General features: G+C 45.0%; 1 protein-coding gene and 1 long non-coding RNA gene across 4 annotated transcripts in view; one reads left to right on the top strand and one right to left on the bottom strand.

The window, feature by feature from the left end:
- Window positions 1–8,076, top strand: part of LOC140337676 (uncharacterized) — a 27,602-nt gene extending 19,526 nt beyond the window's left edge. Inside the window, exon 3 of the long non-coding RNA XR_011922117.1 lies at window positions 7,946–8,076. This is a non-coding gene — a long non-coding RNA (uncharacterized lncRNA). The remainder of the gene's footprint in view (window positions 1–7,945) is intronic.
- GSE1 (Gse1 coiled-coil protein) overlaps window positions 1–9,695 on the bottom strand; it is a 184,019-nt gene that overhangs the window by 170,552 nt on the left and 3,772 nt on the right. The gene's annotated exons all lie outside the window — the stretch shown is intronic.

Raw genomic sequence — 9,695 nt, 5'->3', positions numbered from 1 at the left:
CCCCACCCAAACTGCTGTTACCAAAATGAAAGATCCCGCGGGCAGTCCTCAGGGAGGCCGCAGGCTGCGGAATAAGTTGGGCATCTGGCGAGGTGCCATTCCTAATGACTGGCTGGTACCAGGGGGCGGGTGAGGCATCTGGGCAGATGCTGCACTTGGTAATTAGATCCCAGTGGAAATCTTTACAAGACAGAATCACCGGCCCGGGAATTCCAGAGAAAGCAGAATCTGCAGAGCCCATAACACAACCTCCACCTGAAGGAGATAAAAGGATGAAATATTGCGGCTGCCGCAAAGACAGCCAGAAATGCAGCTAATTCCGCAGGAAATAAAGCGGCATTTATCCGTCACTCCCTGAGGAAATGGGGAGCTCCAAGGCTCAGAAGCCCCATATACTGTTCTGTGTCCACTCACACAATCCAGAAATATACTGAAAGGGTTGCTGTGTATAACTGAACTGAGGGCATTAAATTGTAAGCTCTTGTGTCTGCGCCTGCTATAGAAAGAAATTAATCTATAAGATTTTGCATCCTTCTGATGCATCCGTAAGGTATTCATTTTCCTGGACCATCTTACTTCCGTATTTCCTAGTGCAAGAGGCAGCATGGAGTATGTTCCAGCAACACCAGCATGTTTATGTTTATGGAGTATGTTCCAGGATCACCAAACGCAATGGCTGAATAATAAAGTGAAATCCTTAGCAGGTCATTTGTATTTCCTGTCAGAGCCTTAAGACCCAATGAAAAATAAAAAGAACAATGAAAATGTGGCGGCTATTACTGCTAGGATTGGATGATCCGATTTCTAAGTTTACAGCTCTCAGCATCATAACTATTACACTGAAACATTTCACACTCCGAAGGGAGAGACATTTGTGTGCCCGATATTTCTGCTCTCAGCCTGGAAATCCCCGCAAAATAATATCTGCCAAAAGTTACTATAACCTCTATCATGGAGCCAGAGGACTGGCAATCATACAACAGACATGGCTCCTGTAGGACTATAAATCCCAGCCTGTCCTACTAGTCAGCCGATAGGAAGGGGAGTTGTCTGTTAGCCCCTGATGAGCTAAGGTGCCCAACATCAGCCATTGTGCAACAAACACGTCGCATTTTTACGTACAAGAAAAAAAAGTGTCTCCTTCAAATCAAAATCCATCATTATGAAATATCGGGGGGGTTGTTCGACACAAAATCCATTCCATTTTGCAAATTTTAGGCGAACACTTCTGCCTATGTAATGCGTCTGGCTCAAATAAAATATATAATTTAGCAGATTTTCAGGCAGAGAACTGAACGCAGCTGGGAGCATCATGGAAGGCGCATGTGGGACCAACTGGCCGGGAAGCGTTCGGCGCTGCCGCTCTTCCACCATATCCGTCCAAATGACTAAACTGCCCATCTGTTCCTCCTCGCTGAGCTGACTTCTATACAAACAGCGCAGATCCAACTGTACTTGGCGGCACCAATATGTCAGGGACCCTGTCCAGTCCTCACACAAGATGTCCAGTACCATGCAGAACATTATGGGCCATCTGTGCCCCCATCCAGCCCTTTAAATTTTTCCTGCGGGCCCAAGCACAGGCGTCATTTATACTGGAAGGCAGCTCGTGCACAAAGCTTCCGACTTCACCAAAACTTATTTGAGATGTAGAAATCTCTATTGCAGTGTGAGCGGGCACCTTCTGGTTCCTTTGACCCCCTTTGTATCACATTACCTGTTATACCCCCCATGGAGCTCCAAACCTAACCCAATGAAGCCGCATGTTCCATGCACTGCACTGATGATAAACAAATTAAAGGCTTGATTTATTAAGCTGTGCTGTGATATAAATGAAGGATCTGGATGCAGAGGAGGCCATGCAGGAATAATTTGTATATCTCTGACCCCCCATGCAATAGAATGATTGTTGTAGATATTGTGATGCGATGCAGATGCGGCAAAGAAAGGAAACCCCCCATTTCATTGACCTCATTCCATGCTGTGCCCGCTGACTCAATTGCCAGTTATGTCTCTGACATATGCTGTGGCCACGCATTTTTTCCTCCAGCCAACAACGTTTGATGTAGAGTCACAAAACTGACTCGTTCACATCATCAAAAAGGTTTGACCGCAGTGACCAGGTGGAAGCACCCAGCCCAGAGGATGTTGGGTTTTAGTGCTTAACAAACAAATTTTTTAAAGCTGGGATGGAAGAACCTGTAGGTGAGTGGCAGCCCCTGTATTGTGACCCAACTATTCTGTAACCGCCGGGTGGTTACTAAAAAGTGCCGGGTGGAGCGCCCAGCTAAAAGGGGCCAGGGTGAACGCTGGGGGTTTGGTCTTCATGGGTCATTTAGAAAATCGAAAACCATATTTCAGCAAAAAGTCTGAAACCTGCGACGTCTGATGATCTATGACCACAACCTGATGATCTATGACCACAATGACAATCTATCTGCACCTCTGTGTGGTTGTAATTCATAAATCACAGAGTGCTGCTCTGCCATCCAATACCCCCAAAGCAGCAGAAACATTTAGTTGCAGGCTGCGGTGGTGCAGGAAGGCAGCTCCTTCATTCTGAATGGGCTGCATTCCTGCATTGGACATTAACATGCACGCAGTAATGAATCGAACCTGGATGTTCCCACACACCTTACACATTGTGCGCTTTCACCAAGCGCCATATTGAACAATGGCACCGAGTTCATTATAATCTATAGAGATTTATTGTGGCTCCATCAGAGTCAGCGAACAAGATGTGTAGAGTGTCAGCTCTTCGATGCAGGAAGCCTGATATCTCCGCCTCCTCCATCAGCTGCTGGTAAAATAACAGGTGGTGACAGATGAGGGACAACAGAGCCCTTTGGTTTTATGTGAACATATTCAGCGTGCACACCTGTGGTGCCCGCTAAGCACCAGTCAAAGTCCGGCTGGCACGCTTCACTCAGCTTATTATAGAAATACAGCACTGAGCTAAGCTGGCACAGCAGGTCATGTGTTGGCCTTTGGGGGGCATCCAAGTGGATGATTTATCTGAAAATTAGTAAATGAACAGGATGTGCAATCAGTTCCAACCAATCACATTCCTTGGACATTACTCATGCCAAGGAGGCCACATTGTGCATATTCTTACTATGACCACAGTGGGCACACATTTGTTTATAGTTGTGGGCACCTTACAGAACTATAATGTTTTGGGATCAGTTTGGTTTTAGATGTTTTATTCTTTCACATACTTGGCATGGGATCCTCAGAGCATTACGGGTTATCCAAGCAGAAAACACGTCACATACAGCTTGCTTTCTGGCACCCTTTGTCTGATCGAAACAGCTTACTAAACAATCCAAAAAGGGAGGAGTCATTGTCCTAATGATGTGATGAGCTTTATAAACAACCAGCAGCTGTCAGCTATACAATGCTTTACATGTACAAATGACAGCACAGCCCCACCTGCTGGCTGCACAGGAGATTACATAATATTTAGGCAGAAAAAATTGGATTAGCTATAAAAAGCAAGAGAACCTGTCTCAGTTATGAGCAGCAAGCAGAGGCCGTCACCTTGGTGACAATACTGCTTGGGCATAAAACCATGAAAGGCCCTATTTTTACTGTACAACATTCCAGCTCCCTGCACCCCCTGCCATTCTATCATGTGGGACCCTGGGGACAGTGAGGGACCTCACCAGTTTTCCCTACACTAGGATTGGTCCTGCCCACACTGATGATTCCCCTGCACTACACAGCCGCTAGAAGGAAAGGCGATTTCTCGTATTCTGCCCAAACCGCTGAGATTCTTAAATAGAAAAACAACTTCCACAGGTTAAAGGAAAACCCCGGCTCCAAAATAAGGAAACGCTGACATCAGAGAATTGAAACTCAGAGGCTGCTGACTGGCTGGGGGGGAAAGGGTTTTGGGGGGGTGTCAGGAAAACCTCTCCTGGTCCCTGAAGCTGGGCCTTTGCAGGAACATGCATACACACTGCACTCCAATGCAGCTCAGAATCCAGCACGCATTACAGTAATGGGAAATGCACCTGAGCAGATGGCAATGGTAAACAGAATTGTGCTGGTGCATTTTTTGCATGTTGGCAGCCCATGCAAGAGGAAAGCAGCTGCGTGAAATATAACCACGAGTGTTACAGAGTCGCAATAAAGTGAATGCGTCAAAGGAGGAGAACCGGTGCCAGGGGAAAGGCGGAAAATTCTGCATGGAAGCAAAGTTTTCTGCTGGTGTCCTCCACTCCTTAAAGCTACTTCCTGTCTATATGCGGTGGCTCCTGCATCAGCTGCACATCATGGAAAGATTTCCCGAATGGTGACACCGATGTCAGCATAGACACTTCCAGTGACCATTCACACATTATGGAGGCTGCAGCTTCACCCCCAGTGAAAATGAAACCTAAAAAATTGCAACAATGTATATTAGGTCAGAGGTTGGAATATTGTTGCATGTTTAAAAATGTTGCAAGTCAGCTGATGATTCCCCAGGTCACAGGAAGACATTGCAACACAGCAGTACAGGTTGACATTCAAAAATCCGGCCATCAATAATCCAGTTCCTTCGGATTTCCGGCATGGATTTCGGAGCGCATTTCTTGAGGCGTAGTTTATGTTTTCATGGCGCTGTACTCCAGATCAGCTTTTGGGTCTTGCTTGCACGTGCAAATCAATAGTTGGGGCAAGACAATAGTTCAGAGGTAAGTGCTCTGACCTTTGCAGTGCTAGGTCATAGGTTTGATTCTTGGCCAGGACACTATCTGCATGAAGTTTGCAGGTTCATGTGTTTGTGTGGGTTATCTCCTGGGTTTCCTCCCACATTCCAAAAACATGCAGTTAGGTTAATTGGTTCATTGTATCAGCTGCAGGTAAACTGAGTGCATTGCATTGTTTGTGCATGGAATTCGCAACTCTCTGCTTGACTCTCCCCATCACCTGCGGTGGCTGCGCTCTTAGGCGCTGGCGCAGTCATTGTGTTATAATGAAGCCGCCAATGCATTGTGTTTGCAGTATAATGCAATGAATTTATGAAAGTTGCAGCCTGCAGAGATTAATCACTTTTTCATTTAAAGTGTTCCGCCATCTGGATCGCTGCACAATTATTCACCATAAAAGTCTCCCCGCTACACCAGGGATTGTTACGCCACTTCTTCTACCACTCCTTGCGCCTGAAGTGATCTCTGTAGTAGGGGTCAAGTGACAAGAGGCCGCTGTCCTACATCCAGTCCCCGGAGACCTGACGCGACAACTCTGCAATCTACAAGAATCATTCACCCTGCAATCAGAGGGTATTAAATACATCCAGAGACATCTGTGCAGATACGGAGAACAAAATACCAGCAGGGTACATGACAAGAGAAGTGGTACTGTGCAGAGTCCATACATATAGAATAAGAGCAGATACCGAGAATTACACCCGGGGTGCAGGACAAGAGAAGTGGTACTGTGCAGAATCCATACATACAGAATGAGAACAGATACTGAGAATTACACGCAGGGTACAGGACAAGAGAAGTGGTACTGTGCATACATACAGTATACAGTCCATACATACAGAATAACAACATGGAGAATAACTTGTAATGAGGCCACTTTTCATGTGTGTTTGCTCTCATTGATTGCCAGCTCCTGGCCCAGGCTGCTCTCCATAGGGGAATAAAACCACTCACAGAATGGCACAGAGAGGGTCCCCAGGCACACAAAGGGCCTCTGTATGGGGGAACTTGGGTAGCCGTCTCAGGACAATGACATCACCCGCAACATCAGGACACTGTAATGAATAGACCCGTCTGTTCCCCCCAAATCTCCCCTCAAGGACCCATTTGTTTCCCCAGGCTGCAGTGCAATCATATTTCACAATCACCTCTGAGTGCAGCGTGATGTATAGACAGCAACACACCTGTATAATAATAGTGTGTGACTGTGGGGGGACATTAGAGTGTCAGCTCCTCTGTACAGAGACTGATGGGACTGGCTCAATGTTCTCTGTACAGCACTGCGGTATATGTCAGGGCCCCTTGTGGGGGGGGGGCATTAAAGTGTAAGCTCCTCTGGACCCTATATATTCTCTCTCATTAGCAGGAAGTGATTGCATGTTGCAGCAGTTGTAATAAACCTCCAGCTTTGCACCAGGCAGAGCTTCTCTGAGTTACATTTAGACAGCCAAAGCGGCAGCCAACGTACTGAAAAATAAATATAATAAAGTAAATTCACCTTGATCTCCTGTAACTGGCCCCTAATTGGTCTGGCTCCAGCGGTGCCCCCCCTCCTTCTCCTTGGCACATACCATCCGCTATTCTGAGTCTCGGGTCAAAGTGACAGCTGAATTGGACGCCGTCCCAGCTAAAAGAACAAAATACCACCCGGCCGTCCAGCCACAGATGGCGAGATAAAACACGCCGAAATATTCACCATTATTTTCAGCACTTAAAGGGTCACAGCCCAGCAGATCCGGTTCAGTCATCAGAATCTATCTCTGTGCAACCAATGTGACACCGGAGGAGCAAGCATGGTAACTGCTGGGGGGAATTGTGGTGCAGGAGCCGGTATGAGGTGTCACCAATGTTTCACTCCTTAACATAACACAGAAAACTAATGCAATCCAATGGACAGCAGATCTGAGAGTCCTGACCTGAGAGGTGCAAATTGCTCATTGCTCAAGGAACCCCCAGCAACCTCTGGATGAATCCTGGAATAGACACTTCCAATGGACTCCGCACTGGGAGGGCCCAGGCACAGATTATTTGTTTTAATCAGGCTGTCAAAGCTATACAATGCATTTCAAGAGGACCCACAACAAAAAGTTCACATATGTGCATTGGGATGCTTTTCATATGAATGACACTGCAATGCATCACGTTGTGCTGATGTGATCCATTATTATTAATGTGAGGTATAGGAACCAAATATTGGGGTAGGGGAACTAAATGATGGGGGTAGAAAAAACAAAAGATGGGGGTAGAAGAGCTGAATCAAAGGAGCATGGGAAATGAAGGGGTTATATGAAACTATGGGTATAAAAAAAAACAAATAATATAAGTATAGAAACTAAATATTGAGGCTTGGGAACCAAACGATAGAGTAATAAAACCAAAGGATGGAGTTATGGAAACCAAATGTTAGGAGTCCAAGAGCAAATGAAATGGATCTGCAAACCAAATGGAGGTATGGAAACCAAACAGAGGTACTGAAACCAATTATTAGTCTTTTCTGGGTCTGAAAATGATGTGATTGGACCAATTAGGGTATAAGAAACAAATAAGGCTATAGAAACTATAAAAAGTGGATAAGCTATACAGACCATATATTGGGAAAACAAATGATGGGGGTATGGAACCAAGCGGGGTTGAAAAACAAAAGAAATGGGTATGGGAACCAAAACCATAGTGGTAAAGAAATCAAAGTATGGGAAATTTGGAAGCCAATATATATTAATATACAGTATTTATATAGCGCCATCATATTACACAGCACTGTACAAAGTCCATAGTCGTGTCACTAACTGTCCCTCAAAGGAGCTCACAATCTAATGTCCCTACTATAGTCATATGTCATTAATGTAGTCTAAGGTCAATTTAGGGGGAAGCCATTTAACCTAACTGCATGTTTTTGAAATGTGGGAGGAAACCCACGCAGACACGGGGAGAACCTGCAAACTCCATGCAGATAGTGTCCTGGCTGGGACTCGAACCTAGGACCTAGTGAAGGCCAAAGTGCTTACCCCTGAGCCACCGTGCTGCCCAATAAATATAGAAATTGATCACTGAATATTTAGGCCCAATATAAACCTAAGTTTAAAGTAGAGAAATAAACTTAATGTATCAGATGACAAATGTGAGCAGCATTATCAGTAATTGATAATTACTCCACTCCATGTTTAGGTTGCACAAAAACAGAAAACTTTTGTGTTTGTGATTTGCCATTTTTATATAAATGAATATGATGAAATCTTTGTCATTTCTTACAGCTGTTCTTTCCCCGGATATCTATATATAACTAAGAAGTTATTTTGTAATGCCATACTGGTACCTAACAGAACTGACAGTGATGAAGATGAAGATTTGGACCCTCTACACCATTCACCAATAAAAAAAATAATTTATGAGCCGGTGACCCAGTTATTGGCATTTAGACTAGTGTGGATAAAACAAGTGTCTGGGACTCTCACCGTGTCAGACCCGCAAATCAGAACCACAGGGGTTAAGAGCCAGTCGCAGCAGACACTGGCCGTGCCCGGCACAGATGGAGTAAGAGCCCTGGCACATGACACCAGCAGCGGGCACCCACACAGCTCCTCTCGCAGACTCTGGAGGCAGATTTTTGGGAACCGGACCAAGAAAACTACTTCTCAGTTTTCCGACAGCTGCGCCGCGATCCAAAAGGAAGTTGTTGGTTTTTTTTTTCTATAATAAGAAATATGAAGCGAGAGAAGAGGAGAGGCATCAATTCTGCCTCCTCTCCAATGCTTCCGTCAGCAGAATTGTTGTATCTGCAGGGAAATCCCACACAAACATTGTATATTCCCAGTACAACCCAGCTGGGAGCGCACAGCACATCTGGCAGCTGGTATATTCCCACAGAGGGACGTCATTGGGAACCGCAGACCCGCCGTGGTTGCATTACATCACCGGGTCACTGCCATGGGGGGGCAGTTTGTAAACTCCTGGGCAGGTTGGGGCAACTTTAAGTGAATGTTATCGATTATCTTTTCCCGCTATAAAAGCACAAAGATGGTAAAATATTCACTGTCATAGTTCAGGAATAAATAAAGCTGATCTAATGAATGAAGGGGGTTGAAGTCCAATGGATGATATTTAGTCTCTGTGCCCTGTGTAATTGTTTTTCGTTTTCAGAAACTGTTGCTTCTTTTCCATCCTTGTACCACTGATCTCTTGCAGCCTCTTTCAGCCACTTCCTGTCTAAATGAGTCTTTAGCTGCCCATCATGGCCTTGGGCTGGCTTCCTGACGACAACAACATTGGACCATGCGTGCAGTTTACATCTGAATTAAAGGAAAACTAAATAGTAATTTTAGAGAACAAATTGAGACGGTGAAAGGGAAATCGAAGAACAAACAGCTCACAGCTCACCACCAAAGGAATTATCTGCCCATTCACTATCAGAGATATAATTGTATACTTACCTATTTCACCATTAGTGGAATGACTGGATATCCTCACAATTCAAAGTATCCAGATAATCCACAAAGTATCCAGATAATCAATTATCTAACTCAGTGTTTCTCAATGTTTTTAACATGGGGGAACCCTTGAAATAACTTTCAGGTCTTCAGGAAACCCCTTCTATAATTACTATATCCGAAGATCAAAGTATATTAGTGTGGTGGTCAGTGGGAAGAATTCCTCTTACATTGCTGGCCATTGGGAGGAATGTCACCCTTAAGGTGCGTACACACTTCCAATTTTTATCGTTCAAAACGAACGAACAACGAACGATCGATTGGGCAAAAATCGTTCGTAAAAAAAGTAACCAAGGACGCCGACGAACGAGGAAAGTCGTTGGAAACGAATGACCGGACCGGCGGATCGGATTGGACGACGATCGTTGAACATCGTTCTTGTGTACGATCGTTCATTGATCGTCCATGGTCTGAGCATGCGTAATGAGCGAACGTTCGTTCACTTTCCTGTCGTGCACATAGTTCCTCTATCGCTCAAACGATCGTATCTATTGTGTGTGCAATATCTACGAACGAT

Source organism: Pyxicephalus adspersus, chromosome 9 (genome assembly GCF_032062135.1).
Source record: "Pyxicephalus adspersus chromosome 9, UCB_Pads_2.0, whole genome shotgun sequence".
NCBI classification, from domain to species: domain Eukaryota; kingdom Metazoa; phylum Chordata; class Amphibia; order Anura; family Pyxicephalidae; genus Pyxicephalus; species Pyxicephalus adspersus.
The sequence above is the reverse complement of the archived record's forward strand: the minus strand, read 5'-3'. Positions and strand labels throughout refer to the sequence as shown.